This window comes from Ornithodoros turicata, chromosome 1 (genome assembly GCF_037126465.1).
Source record: "Ornithodoros turicata isolate Travis chromosome 1, ASM3712646v1, whole genome shotgun sequence".
NCBI classification, from domain to species: Eukaryota; Metazoa; Arthropoda; class Arachnida; order Ixodida; family Argasidae; genus Ornithodoros; species Ornithodoros turicata.
In genome coordinates this window covers 159,317,811-159,331,642 of record NC_088201.1, presented here as the reverse complement: position 1 = coordinate 159,331,642, position 13,832 = coordinate 159,317,811, and the positions used below count along the sequence as shown (strand labels likewise).

At 49.8% G+C, this 13,832-nt stretch overlaps 2 long non-coding RNA genes across 2 annotated transcripts; one reads left to right on the top strand and one right to left on the bottom strand.

The window, feature by feature from the left end:
* The first annotated feature begins 10,674 nt into the window (after positions 1 to 10,674).
* Positions 10,675 to 11,347, top strand: LOC135371827 (uncharacterized). Its single transcript, XR_010415729.1, has 2 exons — positions 10,675 to 10,726; positions 11,192 to 11,347. It is a non-coding gene; the product is annotated as an uncharacterized LOC135371827 (long non-coding RNA).
* A 295-nt stretch (positions 11,348 to 11,642) lies between these two features.
* Positions 11,643 to 12,426, bottom strand: LOC135371816 (uncharacterized). The gene is made up of 2 exons (XR_010415728.1): positions 12,204 to 12,426; positions 11,643 to 11,791 (listed from the first exon to the last, which is right to left on the bottom strand). It is a non-coding gene; the product is annotated as an uncharacterized LOC135371816 (long non-coding RNA).
* Positions 12,427 to 13,832: the final 1,406 nt, after the last annotated feature.

Below are 13,832 nucleotides of genomic sequence, written 5' to 3'. Positions count from 1 at the left end.
TGCGGGCAAATTGTACGCTTCGAAACTGTCGACGAAGGTGTACGGGTAAATTCCCTTCTTGAGAAGCCGTCGGAAACGGTCACCAAACATTTGACGGGTGCAATGAAACGCGCTCTCGCCACCGCTGGCGAGAAGGGTTTCCACCAGGTTCGACAAGGACAGGTTGAAAAACTGCGTGGTATCGCGGAAATAGAGATCTCCAATATTGAACCCTCTTATCTTTTCCGAGCTCGAAGCTAAGATCCACGGTTCGCCCAGATTTAGAACGTGCATGTGGCGGAGAAGGGAGCTCAAATCGTACTGCAGGTTGTGCACGCACACGACGAGTTCTTTGGTGTTACGACACGTAAGGTTACACGTATCACACAGCGTCGCGACAAAATTCGAGGAACCGGGATCTACGAAACGGGTGTGGTCGTGATGCGACACCTTCCGCGTATGTCGGTTAAATTCGATTCCACAAAATTCGCAGTGCGTAGCGCTCGCGTGCCGAAAGTGGTCTTCCATACTCATGACCAACGGTGAGGGAAAACGGTTCAGCCTATCGATTTGTTCGCTAAATCGCTTTAGTGCGAGCAAGCATTTTTCTGCCGCGTTGGGTCCCAAATAGCCATCTACGTCCATTATTTTCCCATCACAACTTCTCACTAGCACAATGCTATACGAGCTCATCCTGTGCACACTCGAGGCGTCCTTCACGAGCGCGTCCTTTTCCAAAACGCTCTCCGTGTCCAACACCGCGAAATAGGGATAGGGATGCATGTACTGTATCTTGTTGAAGGAGACGCTCTCCCCCGCTTTTGGCATTTCGAGAATTACTTCGTTTACGTCTCGACACAAACGTTCGTGTTGCTGCAATGCCCCTCTCGTTCCGTAACCGGACGTGCATTTCTCGCAATAAAAGTAGTCACTTCGTCCCATGAAAGTGCTAAATTTTCGGATCCCATAGAAATGCTCCCTAACCTCGAGCAGGTGGACTTTATCCTTATAGAGCGTAGAGGGAACCCGTCCGGTAGATATCGAACTCGTCTGCTCGTCGAACACGTAGATGTACACGGAGATTTTGTTTTTTCTCTCCCACAGGGCAATGTCTTCGTAAGTGACTGGGAAGCAGGGTGGCCAGTACGTTACGCGCGTCTCCGGATTCGAAGGATTCATGTATTTGCGGTATCTGGCATAATCGTTTGGTTTGTTCCTCAAAGGATGTAAGAGCGCAAGCACGCTATACTTGAAACACTCGTTTTCGTGATTCGGTGGAAGTTTGACGTTTGTGAGAGTCTTTGTTTTTTTCTTCAACATTTCGGGAAGCTCGATCGTGCATCCAATCCGCTTCGGTTTTAAGCGCGTTAGTTTTAAGTCGACACATTGGACGTCATTCGAGGTGAAACCAGACCCTTCTCTCGCATAGTTTTCAACGCGTTGCGAGGATTCTGCGATAGCAGCATTTATCGCGTCTTCGATTTCTTGGCGGTTATGAACGACTCTCATGTGAAGGTTCACGTGAAGGAGATGCGAAGTCAACCCGTCGGCTCCGTCCTTAACCATGAGCGCCTTCGAGCACAGACAAAATTTGAAAGGCATGGGATAAGCTTCGAGAACGCGCGTGATTACTGGAGCTATGCTCGGTAGATAGAGTCGCAAATCGTCGACGTTGTCGTCGTGCGGGGAACAGAGAAGCGTGTACCTAGTAGCCGTTCCGTCAAATGCCTCATCTGTGACAAAAAAAGGAAGGAATCGTCTCTCCGTGACGGAGGGATGATTCTCTACGACGTGTTCTCTCAATTCAACGATTCTACGACCCTGGACAGGCTCAGCTTCGTTTCGAAATTCTGGGCTTGCATCTGGTGATTCATCTCGAACCCTACCAGACAGAGGAATGAAATCTGCATACGACTGATCCCCTTCCCACATGAGCAATTCGTCGTCGTCGTCGTCTGTTTCAGGTATTACGAAAGGCGGACTACTGACTCTGTCGTCGTCGTCATCTGAAAGGACGGCTGGGCTATTACCGAGATTCTCTATTCTAGCTTCGTGCTCTCTTTCTACGGCCACGAGCATGGCATCGATGGGGTCGTACTGACATACGAGACAGCGCGGCACTGCGGTCAAACAAAATCAGTACGAGATTTCCTCTCACGAAACAATGCTCACTTTTCCCTTCAGTTGAGGAACGCTTGAGATTGATGATGAGAGACGATGGGATGAGTTCCTGTGTTCAGTGTCATGCGGTGACAGCGGCTATTGGTTCCTGAAAAACAATGTCATACATAGAATACACTCTCACAGCAGAGACGGTCAACTTACATTTTGGTCCACGAAACGACTCACGTCGTGGATGGATGGATGGATGGATGCCCCTCGTGGGCTGTCGATCAATCGTCGTAGCACCAGCGCACCTTTTATAGTCGCTACACCGCTCTCCTCCTCCTCGCGTTGCGACGGTGTCGTCTGTACTTTGACCACCCCGCCTTCCGTCTTTCGCGCCTTTTTGCGATGTCGCATATGACAATGATACTATCGACGTTGAATAAAACATTACACTAATTTCTAGCTAACACTCTGGGACGACTTGTACATGACGACGAGAAGACCCAGAGTGGGATTCGAACCCAGGATCCTTCTACACTGGGCGCGACACACTAACCACCAATCTAATTTGTACTGCGTGACGTTTTTCGTATTGCGGGGTTCGTGTCTACACACGTCACAACATGTTCAAACACGTCCAAACATGTTCAGACATGTTCAGTGACGTCACAACATGTTCAAACACGTCCAAACATGTTCAGACACGTTCAATGACGTCATAAGAGGAAGAGAGAGGAACGAGTGTGTCCAGGGGCGACTTCGACGGTTCGCCGCCCGTGTCCGAACATGTTCAAACATGTTCAAACACGTCTTAACATGCCCAAACACGTTCAATGACGTCATAGAGAGTGAGGGGCAAAGCTTTACTATAAATGTCGAAGCGAATGGCCGATCGTCATTCCATCATGATCAGCTTGGTAGATCCTCGTAAGTAATACCCATGACGTCATCATCATCGCCGAAATGTTTGAAGAGTTTCGTTTCCAGTGTACAACACTTTTGCTGCGCGTGAAGTCGGTTTTTTCCCGCCTCACATATTTCGGGAGATTGGCAGGGCCCGCTTCTTCTGCACCAATTGCGGTGGATTGTGGTCCAAAGGTACGCTTCCTCGTTATTTTTTTTTTTTTTTTAATACGTTCTATAATCGTTCACATTTTTTTTCCAGAGCAAAAGCATTGGACGGACCGATTGATTCGCCCGTTTCTCGGCTGTCGGACGGTACCGTTCGACGTACGTTGCGAAGGACTTCGACTATTGAAGGAAGATGGAGAAGATGGACCATCAGTGTCACTCTGTGACTGAAGAAGATTGTACGTGCGTGTGTGTTTGAGATATAAAAACATGCGTTTCTCACACTCCTTTCGTTGCAGATTACGAATGGCTACTGACGGGAGATCTACCCCTGGTCCTAACCTTCAAGCCTCCTCCAAAGACCTTCTTTTTGCGAATCGGCGATCAACCGACTACCTGTCGCTGCGGTGGGCTCTGGTCGAGAAACCCCAGCCATTGGTTAGACTCGAGCCTTCGTCCGCATTTGGGCTGCCTTCCCGGCTACGAAACCAAAGCTGGAGCCTAATTCGTGTGTAACGAGAAATAAAAAAAAAAGGTTGTCTACTCTCATTCCGTCTCAGTCATGATGACGCCCGAGCAGAGGTTTGCCACCTTTGTGCAAACACGAATGTATCGGGACTTGCTGCGATTACGCGATTATATTCACGGCGATAGCTGCGAGGGAGACTTTCGCTCGATTCTCAAGACGATACCCTTACGTCTGTTCACCGTCAGTGGGAAGATTGCAAAGAAAATGAAGCGTTTCGTAGATTACAAGCTCGAGCTGTTGGAAAAGTATAGACGAGGAGAGACAGTCGACCCGTGTCTCATCAACGCGGGTTTCAACCGACCTATCGTCCGTCGCTACTGGCTTCTCCACACATCCCTCGACGTCACGGTGCAGACCGGCGACGACGGCGGTGAGCGTCGGGTCAGCACGTTGGATGATCGTCTCGCAAGGGTCTTGTGTATGTCGTGAATAAATAAATAGTCTATTTTTTACGAAACGAGTTCGCTCACGAGGAGACGTTTTATTGTTTCGTCATTCTCTTCGAGGTTACAGGAAAACATGGATACACAACTTTTCAAGCTGTAGCGTTTCGACATGCGCGTGGCTACGTAGATACAAAAAAGCCCGCAGTAAGGCGAAAAAGGTGATTGAATACACTTGTCGTTATACTCGTCCACTACAGGTAAAGTCCTTCGAAGGTTTGCTTCGATGGGGGGAAGTCCGTAGCTGTCGAAAAACACGGCAGACCCGTCGTAGTTTTTCAGGTAGAGCACCCAGTGCTGCCCGCGTCTTCTTCGCTCTTCCGTATTGATGATTAAATAACCGGGCTTGCGTAAAACGAAGGCTTCGTTTGAAGCGCAAATGCCTCTCAGCATGGAGGAAGCGAGGGGGTTCAGGGACACGAGTTCCAAGATGTCGCTCTCGTACATCTTTTTTTTTTATGGGAAGGTGACCGTACGGTCCTTGTCGACGTACATGAGCTTGGGACACTCGGAAATCAAGAGGACGGTGACCGCGTGTGGAAGGGCTTTAGCGAAGCGTAATTGCAGGCGAACGTTTCCTTTTCGCCACTCGTTCAAATGCGAAGGAGAAGAACACTTGTCCACGTCCAAGTTAAAGTAGAGAAGGAACCCGTTCGTTTTAAATCGCTCGTAGCTATACTTGAAATGTTTCTCTCCCAGTTCTTGCAAGAAGTTAAAGTAGGGAATTTTGACGAGGTCGTTCTGAAAGTCGTACTCGGCTCGCACTTGCTGGCCGTCCACGGAGAGCATCGAATGAGACAGGTCGTAATGACGGAATTTGTAGGGGTTCGATTGGATGTCGCCGAGAAAGTCGGACGTGGCGAGCAGGGCGACGCATAATTTGGAAGGTACCCTTTCGGGGTAAACGTTTTCAAAGTGAGCGTCCAAGCTCCCGGCACTCAAGCTCCGCACCTTGGTTTCCAATCCGCGTAACACGTAGATGGCCGGCGTGGTCTGAAGCCGCCGCTCGTATTCCAAAAATAGGGAAGGTGCCAGCGTCACCTTTTTCAAGTGTAACGTCATTTCTTTAATGTCCACCTCGTAATTGTACGTTTTCTTGTCTTTGGGGACCGATACGAGTTTAAATTCGTCGTTGTTTAACAGGAAAACGACGCGAATTTCGACGGCAGGTACCATCAGGCGCGGCTGTTGAAACAGGTCGGTATTGATCTGACCGACCAGGTTAAAGTATTTTCCACCCTTCGTCGCTTCGTAACGTTGTTTCGGACCGCGAGACGAGACGTCGTAATCGTCCTTTAAATGTTCGTCGTCCTCGACATAAAGTCCAGCCGCGTGCACTGTTTCTTGAGCCATGGCCGTGGAATGAAGCACGACGTCCAAAATACTCCTGTAGGCGTACAACTCGTTGGAACTGACGAGCTTGTTGTTCGCATAAACGGTGACCGTCTTAAACATGCCGCTCAACAGGTGGTTTATTGGGAAAACGACATCTTTCTCGTCCATTTCTTCCCCGTCGTCGCGAACAATGCGCACGGTCAAAGACACGAAACTGCCGTAGAGATCCAAGTGTGCCCTTTGCAAATTTTGAATACAAAACTCGATCACGGAATTATTTACTCCGTTGACCGGATAAAAAAGTTGGTACGAAGTATCTTCCACGCCGTATTGAATGGAAGGGGGTTCGAATATCATCACGTCACTCGTTAGACAAATCGGCGTCTGTATTTTTCCTTTCGTTGACGTCATGACGGAGCGCGCGCAGCGGATGTGTGACCTTCACGGCGTACCAAAGATATCTGCAGGTGCGTCGTGTGTCGGCGCCTTTTGTTGTCGTTTGCGGCGTTTCTTTCCATTGTTGTTGTTTCCAGAGCCCTCCATGGAATCCAGCACGTCTCTTCCCGTTGCTATGGCGTCTTTTTTACTGCGCGCGATATTCCTTCGCCATCGGCCAAATTCCGCGCCAAGCGCTTCAACGTTCTCTTGGCGATCGGTTTTATTTGCTGCCAGATGGGAACGATGAACTTGGATATGTTGCTCAACACACCGCCCCCTCGTTGGAAAAGGGGTCCCGTGTACACGGGAATTATTTTGGGGGAATTACGGTACATATTTGAAATGCAACGTTAGATTGGTTCTGCCTTTGGACTGCAACGGCAAACGTCTTCCCGTTTCGTCCGCGAGAACGATCGTCACTGAAGGAATTTCGAATTGAGACAGGTTAAAATACTGGATGTTATCTAACGTGTAGGTGACGACGTGCTTGTCTTTCTCGTAATAAAAGGGTAGTATTTTTAATATCGGTTTTTTCCCGCTCCCCACGTACGTGGGTTCCACGATATCCGTGTACACGATTATGTTGTGAAACGGGGGTTCCAGGAGTACCTCGACGGAGCTCGTGGCATCCTCATCCCCCGTGAACACGGTACGCGATTCGAAGCCCAAAAGCACGGCCAGGTACTCGGAAAGTCTAAGGGTGGAGGTGCCCTCGGAAAGCCGAATTTTACATTTCTGTTCGGTTCCGTCGAAGCTGAAGCGCGCGCGTTCGCCTACGCGCTGATTAATTGCATTTAGAAGTGCTTGCGGCGTCGCATAATAGCCGGGAGGCAGATGTACTTGCAAAGATCGAGGAATTTTCGTCTTGATCGTGAAAGAAAATTGACGCGCTACGGGGAGAGAGACGCGTAGCGTTTCTTCGTGTCCCTCGACGGGTGTGAGATGTAGCAGCTTGACAAAGGGTTCCGGTACGTGCAACCCTTTCGGTGTTTTCAGAGAGTACACGTTATCCGCGAATTCTAGCGAGGCGTCCAGCTTGTGCGTCTGGAAATACTTGTTGAGTGTGTTCCGTAGGGACGTGGTTTCCGAATTCAGAGTGACGTCGCCGAAAGCGACGGCGGCTGCGGCGTGCTCCAATAAGATTGAGGTGGCTTCGCGTTCGCTCAATTTGGGGGGTTTCACCGCACGACCTGCTTCGCGGGACGCTAGCGAGGCGTCGAGCGCTTGCGCGAGCCGAGGGTCCAATTCCACGGCTTTCACGTCCACGGGTAAGACGAAGTCGTATCGCGATTTATTGTACGCGAAAGAAACGTCGAATTCCGAAAGGGCTTTTCCCAAATCCCTCTCGAGATCCGAGGTGACACGAAAAGTTCTGCCGGCTTCCACCGTATCCTCGAAAGAAACCTCGATTTTCGCATCTTGCCTTTCGTACCCGATATTTAAAAAATCGTTACTTATGCTGAGATCCATCAGACCGACTTTATACCGATTCGAGAGCTGAAGCGGGCTATCGAAAGCTACCGTGAAGGCGTTGAGTTTATTCGAGGGAAACTTATCCATGCTGGCGTTCGAGAGCAGGTGGACGTAGATGTCTGACATCATTTCCCAATCTTGACCACGTCGCTGCACGGAACCCAACTGTCGTGTTCTTTGTCGTAACCGAACCAGCGAACCAAGGAGAAGCTCTGACCGTTCACCTGCTTCTTCCTCAGCACTTTCGTTACTGGCCAAGGCTGATTGGCGTCTCGGGTTACGACGAGTACCTCCTCCGGGTAGAAAGATCCGTCCACTTCCTTACCCCGGTAATCTTCCAGGTGTACGACGGGAGGAGAGGTGTCTCTCAGGCGGGAGACGGTGAAAATCTGAGGCGACCAACTCCCTTCCGAGCTCTTATGAAAACCTTTTCTGTGAAGTAGGACCCTCACTTTATCCCCCAGTTTGAGCTTCTTTTTCACGGAGGGTACGACGGGCTTCCCATTTATCTTATTGAACAGCTCCAATTCGTTTTCGGGCGTGACTTCGGACGGGCTGATGCCCAAAGTCCTGTGTTTGGTGGTGTTGTAGTCGCGCACGATCTTGGGAAGCGCGGAAACGAAGTGGTATTTTCCCGTTACTCTAAAATAACGGAATATTCTGTCGCGTAAAGTGCGTATGACGCGCTCTGCCTGCGACGCTTTGATTACTGGAGAGAAGGTAGAATACATCTGTACCTTCTTTCGTGAGAGATACTCCTTGACGGTCTTGTTGTAGAATTCCCCGCCTCTGTCGCAAAAGATGCGTGTAGGTACGTTACCTCCCCGAAAAAGTCTTATCATGGCCCTTTTCATTTCGGCGGGGCGCTTCGTCTTTAGCGGGAGGGTGCGCAGAAAGCGGGAGAGGGAATCGATTGCCACGAGAATGTAGCGGTAGCCACCGTTGAATCTCTTGTATTTTGAAAAATCGGCGAGGTCCATTTGCCACACGTCGTTGATCTTGAGCGCGATGATGCGTCTCCTATTAAACTTTCTTCTGACCGGATGGTGGAGCGTGTAGGCATCCAGCTTTCTGAGAATGGCGAGAGCCTTCTTTTTGCTCAAGTGATGCGCTTTTCTATAGCGTTCCACACCCCCCAAACCACCCTCTGGTTTCTCATATCCCTCCATAAGTCGTCCACGCAATGGAGGCCTGCTGCTGCTGCTGCTGCTGTTGAGGCTCGCGAGATTTGGGTAGAGAAATCAGACGCAATAGTTTCGAGACTTTGGGGAACCAGGAAGGTTTCTTTCCCGTCTTACGTTGCAACAAATAATTGACGAGTTCGTAAACGGAGGAGTGTCTGATGGGCTTGCCCGACACGGAGACACAACCCTCGCGATCCCAGGAAAGAACCTTCTTTAATTCCGAGACGACCCTTTCCGCTTCCTCTTCGTCCACCTCTGGAGAGAGGAGCGAATAGTCAAAGTCATTTGTAGCGTCGGACGCCTTGTTTTTATTGTCGTAGGGGTCAAATCCGTACTGCTTGAGTATGCGATACAGTGCTTGCAGTATGAGTTTCACTTTGACGTCGTCACTCTCCTTCGAAGAAAGAATGTTTCCGATGGAGGAGGAGGTGGTCACTTCAATTCTCTTGGCCATTGGCGAAAAGGTTCAACACGGCGGAAAGCAGGAGAGGAACCACCGACGAAAGCACGCCCTGTCCTCGCTGCTGAGACAGATAGCGCTTCAAACGTTGCGGATTCTTGTGAATTTTTTTGTAGGCGAGCCGTCGTAAAAAGCGTTTGTGCTTCTTCAAACGCGCGAACGTATCTGGAGCTAGAGCCACCTTTCCGTTCAATACATTGAGGCAAATTTCGGAGAGGTGTTTCATGTCGGACGAGGACGAACGTCTCAAGACGTCGCGGCGGCGTGGAGGGGGTAGAGTGGAGAGTACTTTGAGTAATGTGAGGTGAGGGCGGAGATTCATTTCGGAGCGTAGATATATTGACGTTCTCCCGGAAAGATATTGCTACGCAACCTGTGATCCTCGTGCGTATAGTTGTGAAGATCCACGAGTAAATATGCGTGGGGCGACGACATCGCTTGTTTATATGCGTCCAGAAAATACTCCAATCTTTTTCTGCCAAATAGCTGTTGGCCGAAATGTTCCATCTGGTGCACGCTGCGCACGGTGCGCCACAGGACGACGTAACTGGCGTTGTAGGATATTGTTCTAAAATGGCTACTGTCGAAAAAGATGTTTTGAACGAGTAAGATCGAGGCGTTGGCGTGGTGAGAACCCCGAATGAAAAGATCGGTCACCTCCTTCAAGGAACCGGCGTCGGTCATGTGATCGTCGACGACGATCAGCGTAGCGCGCGACGTGTCCCACTCTCGCGGTAGCTCCTTGGTAAATTTTACGGAGTCCCCGAATTCGTCCTGCATGCTCGGCGAAGCATATTTCTGCACGTAGAATATTTGTGACGGAGGCTTGTCTACCACGTCGTTCAGGTTCCTCAGCACGTTAGCAACGAAAGTAGATTTGCCGCACATGGAGGGGCCGCTTAAGATACAGCGAAAGGGATGACGGAAACGAAAAGGTTCGGGGGAAGACATGTTGCGTGCGTACACGTTGCACGAAGAAAAAGAAGAGACTGAGACTCGAAGAGAAATGTATCGCTTTTATTTACACATCCTCGTCGTCGTCCTCTACATCGGAACTGCGTTCCCAATACAGATTGTCCAGGCTAAAGTTGGACTTCTTTTTCGCCAGTCTGTCCGCCGCTAAGATGCGGTCGAGCGTCTTCATCTTGTCCTGACACATTTCTTGACGCGCTTGCAACCATTCCAGGCGGTGGACTTGAAAGGCTTCCTCCACGATGCCGCGAATAAATTCGCGAAGTTCTTCGTTTTTTGTCTTTTCCTTGCGACGACGAGAAGCGCAGGAGAATAAGCCACACATGGCGTTTTTCACGTATCGGTCAGAATGATGACGCGAGCGCGGTGCGCGCTGCCTTTATAGAGATAAACGCGCGCGCGCAAAGAACGGAGAATGAAAGCGAAACTGAAAAGCCACCCGTCGCCGCAAGGAGCGCGCGCGCAGCAGAGAGCCGAAACCGAAAACACCCGCGGCCGGCGCAGAGGGAGCTAGCAGCGCGCGCGCGCATGCGCGGACGGGTGGAGCAGAGGGCGCGCGCGCATCCATAGCAGCCGCTGCGCGTCGCCTCTCTCAGTTTCTCTCGGACCGTCGCGGAAGACGGACGTGCGCTCCGCGCGCTCGCTCAGTTTCTGGCTGCCTCTCGTAGAGAGCAGACGTGTTTGTTCTCCGCGCTCGCTCAGTTTCTGCCTGGAAGTTGCCGCGGGGGAAAAGGTGAGTGATTTGACGCGCTCCTTTTCTCGTATGTTTGCCGTGTTTAGCGGTGACCGCGCTCGTGCTAAGCCTTTTCTCGCATGTTTAGACTTGTTTTGCGGTGTCCAAGCCTGTTGACGCATGTTTAGCGATGTGTGGTTCCCGCCTTGTGTTAGCTGCGTAGTGTTCAGGTTATGCCCAAGCGCGCTCCTTTTCTCGTATGTTTGCCGTGTTTAGCGGTGACCGCGCTCGTGTTAAGCCTTTTCTCGCATGTTTAGCGATGTGTGGTTCCCGCCTTGTGTTAGCTGCGTAGTGTTGAGGTTAGGCCTAAGCGATCGTCCCCCCGTAAGCCTTTTACCCCCGATGTGTACTGTTTTCTGTTTAGCAGTAGCGGTTAGACCTTTTCTCTCGCATGCCTAGACTTGTTTAGCAGTGCTGTCATTTTTACCTGCCGCTAGTATCTTGTTCTCTGTCTCTCTCCTCTAGAGCTATGATGGTGGCGCCATCTGGTGTGATGCCTTGCAACTAAGTGGCCACCTGTCGTCGATCTCTGCAACTACCCGACGTCAACAAGCACTGGTCACCCCGGAGCCGTTTCTTCGCCGCGGCATCGTTGATTTTCGAATAAATTGTTTCTCTCCACTCTATTTCTATCTTTTCATTTTATTTTCTACCTATTTTTTATTTTTTATCAGCTCAAGTACCGGCAGTAGTAATGTATCAGCTCAACTGGCCCACAACTCACACAGTGGCCTGGACGCCATTAATGAGCAATTAGAGCAATTTGGGACCCCCCACAGTAATTAGGATCATTCAGGGAGTCATTACACTAATTGGGGATCATCTAAGACAAGTCCAGACCACTGTGTGAGTTGTGGGCTAGTTGAGCTGCTAAAAAATAAAAAAATAGGTAGAAAATAAAATAAAAAGATGGAAATAGAGTGGAGAGAAACAATTTATTCGAAAATCAACGATGCCGCGACGGAGCACGGAGGCAGGTTGCAAAGCATCGCAGCACCAGTTCCGGACATCCTGTGACGTCAGCTGTGACGTCATCATGGCATGTCTGGGCAAGTTAGGACAGCTCTGGACATGTAAGGAGAAAAACACTCGTAATACAGAGGCTGGGAAAGCAAGAGTATGCAAACCATCAATAGCTAACAAGAAAAAACAATTAGTTACACAACAAATGAGCCCACCAGAACAGGAGCGCAGAACCATGCGACTGCTCCATCCGAGAGGCAGGCAGAAACTGACTCGTAATGCTTTTTTGTCCTGTATAAAGCCCCGCAGCTGCACCCCCTAGCGGTTACTTTCTCAACTAATCTCACAACAAAATTATTAAGAATCACGCCAGCGCTACTCCCGGTCCCAAGGCAGAAGATGATAGAAAATGGCGGGAATGCCCGGACAACAGCAACCAGCACTGGCACGAAAATCGCAAACAAAGCGGGAACAAAGTTGATGAAAGCATTAGTTACGCAACAAATCACCTCACCACAGCAGGAGCGCAGACCGATGCGACTGCTCTCGTCGACAGCCAGGGATCAAGTGACGACGGAGCGAACGACCGCACGTCTTCTCCAAACGAGAGCCAGAGGTGGACTGACGTAAGCGCCACTCTACGGGTGCTACGCATGCGCGCGCTCGTAGCGCCCTCTGCGCGCTCCTACCGCCACCTGCGAGAGGCTAAGAGAGAAGAGCATTCCTGCGCCCCCTGCTGGCCGTTCTCATTGGTCATGAGGCTAAGTGAGAAGAGCATTCCTGCGCCCCCTGCTGGCAGTTCTCATTGGTCCAGACATCATCCTATTGTCTCAGGGCTACACTGTTTTTTTCCACTAATGCTCCTTTGGTCAATCTGCAGTGAAGCCACGGTATGACGTCATCATGCACCTGCGTGGCTCAAGGACGCGTGCGCTCTAGACAGGGGACCTATTATTTATTGAATTACTATCCCAAGATTATTTCCTTTATTCTTCTATAACGATTGCATAGGAAACTATTGCAGAAGAGCACCATGCATGAAAGCTGATCGTAGGAATTCCAAAGTCTTACTAAATGAGACTTGCAAAAGAACAAAACATCCTAACATGTAACTCCATCAATGGCTAATAAGAGGACTAGGCACTCAACAAATCAACGCGCGCAGAACTCGGGGCAGCACTATCGTCAAGACGACAATGTTCCTTGTCAAAAAAGAAAAAAATACTAAGCGTCAACAAAGGAAAGCATGCATATCGGGGCATATCAGGACACGTCAGGACAAATCGTACGACTGCTGCGCAACAGAGGAAAACAAACACTTGAACAGAGTGAAAAAGGCACTCACCATCATTTTTCCCATTCACAGCATTCCCTCATTGTAAATCCGCTCGTCACAAAATCCACCTGCATCGTCGAACACCATTCACCAGTGACGAACCACACATCCGTACCCCATCAGAGGCAGACAGAACCCCACCGAAGCTATGCTCTTCCACTGACGGCCAACGCCAGGAGCAGAATTTGCGTGTCGAGACCCGTCAGTGTCCAAGAGAGAAGTGAATCCTTGCGCCCCCTGCAGGCCGTTCTCATTGGTCGTAACGTCATCCTATTGTCTCAGGGCTACACAGTTTTTTTCCACTAATGCTCCTCTAGACAAGGTCAACTTGAAACAATAGTCTCTCGGTATGCGGTCATCATGCAGGTGCGTGGCTCAAGGACGCGTACGCTCTAGACAGGGCACCTGTTATTTATTGAATCACTATCCCAAGATTATTTCATTTATTCTTCTATAACGATTGCGTAGGAAACTATTGCAGAAGAGCACCATAGACAAGAGGAGATTGCAGCATTTCATTCCCAAAGTCTTACTGTACAGGAAAAAAAAATGGTTCAGCAAGACATAAAGTCACACACCTGTCCCCCTCGCGGTTACTCTCTGAACTAAATGAATCGCAAAATTATTAAGAATAGCTCTACTCCCATTCAAGGCAGCACTATCGTCAAGAATATGCCTTGTACAAAAAGAAAAAACTACATGTAGAAGGAAAGCATGTCAGAACAAGCCCAGGCATGTCAGCGCATGTTTGTCAGACAACAAGGGGGAAAAAGCGAAAAGAAGCAAAGAAGGAAACCAGCATCAAAC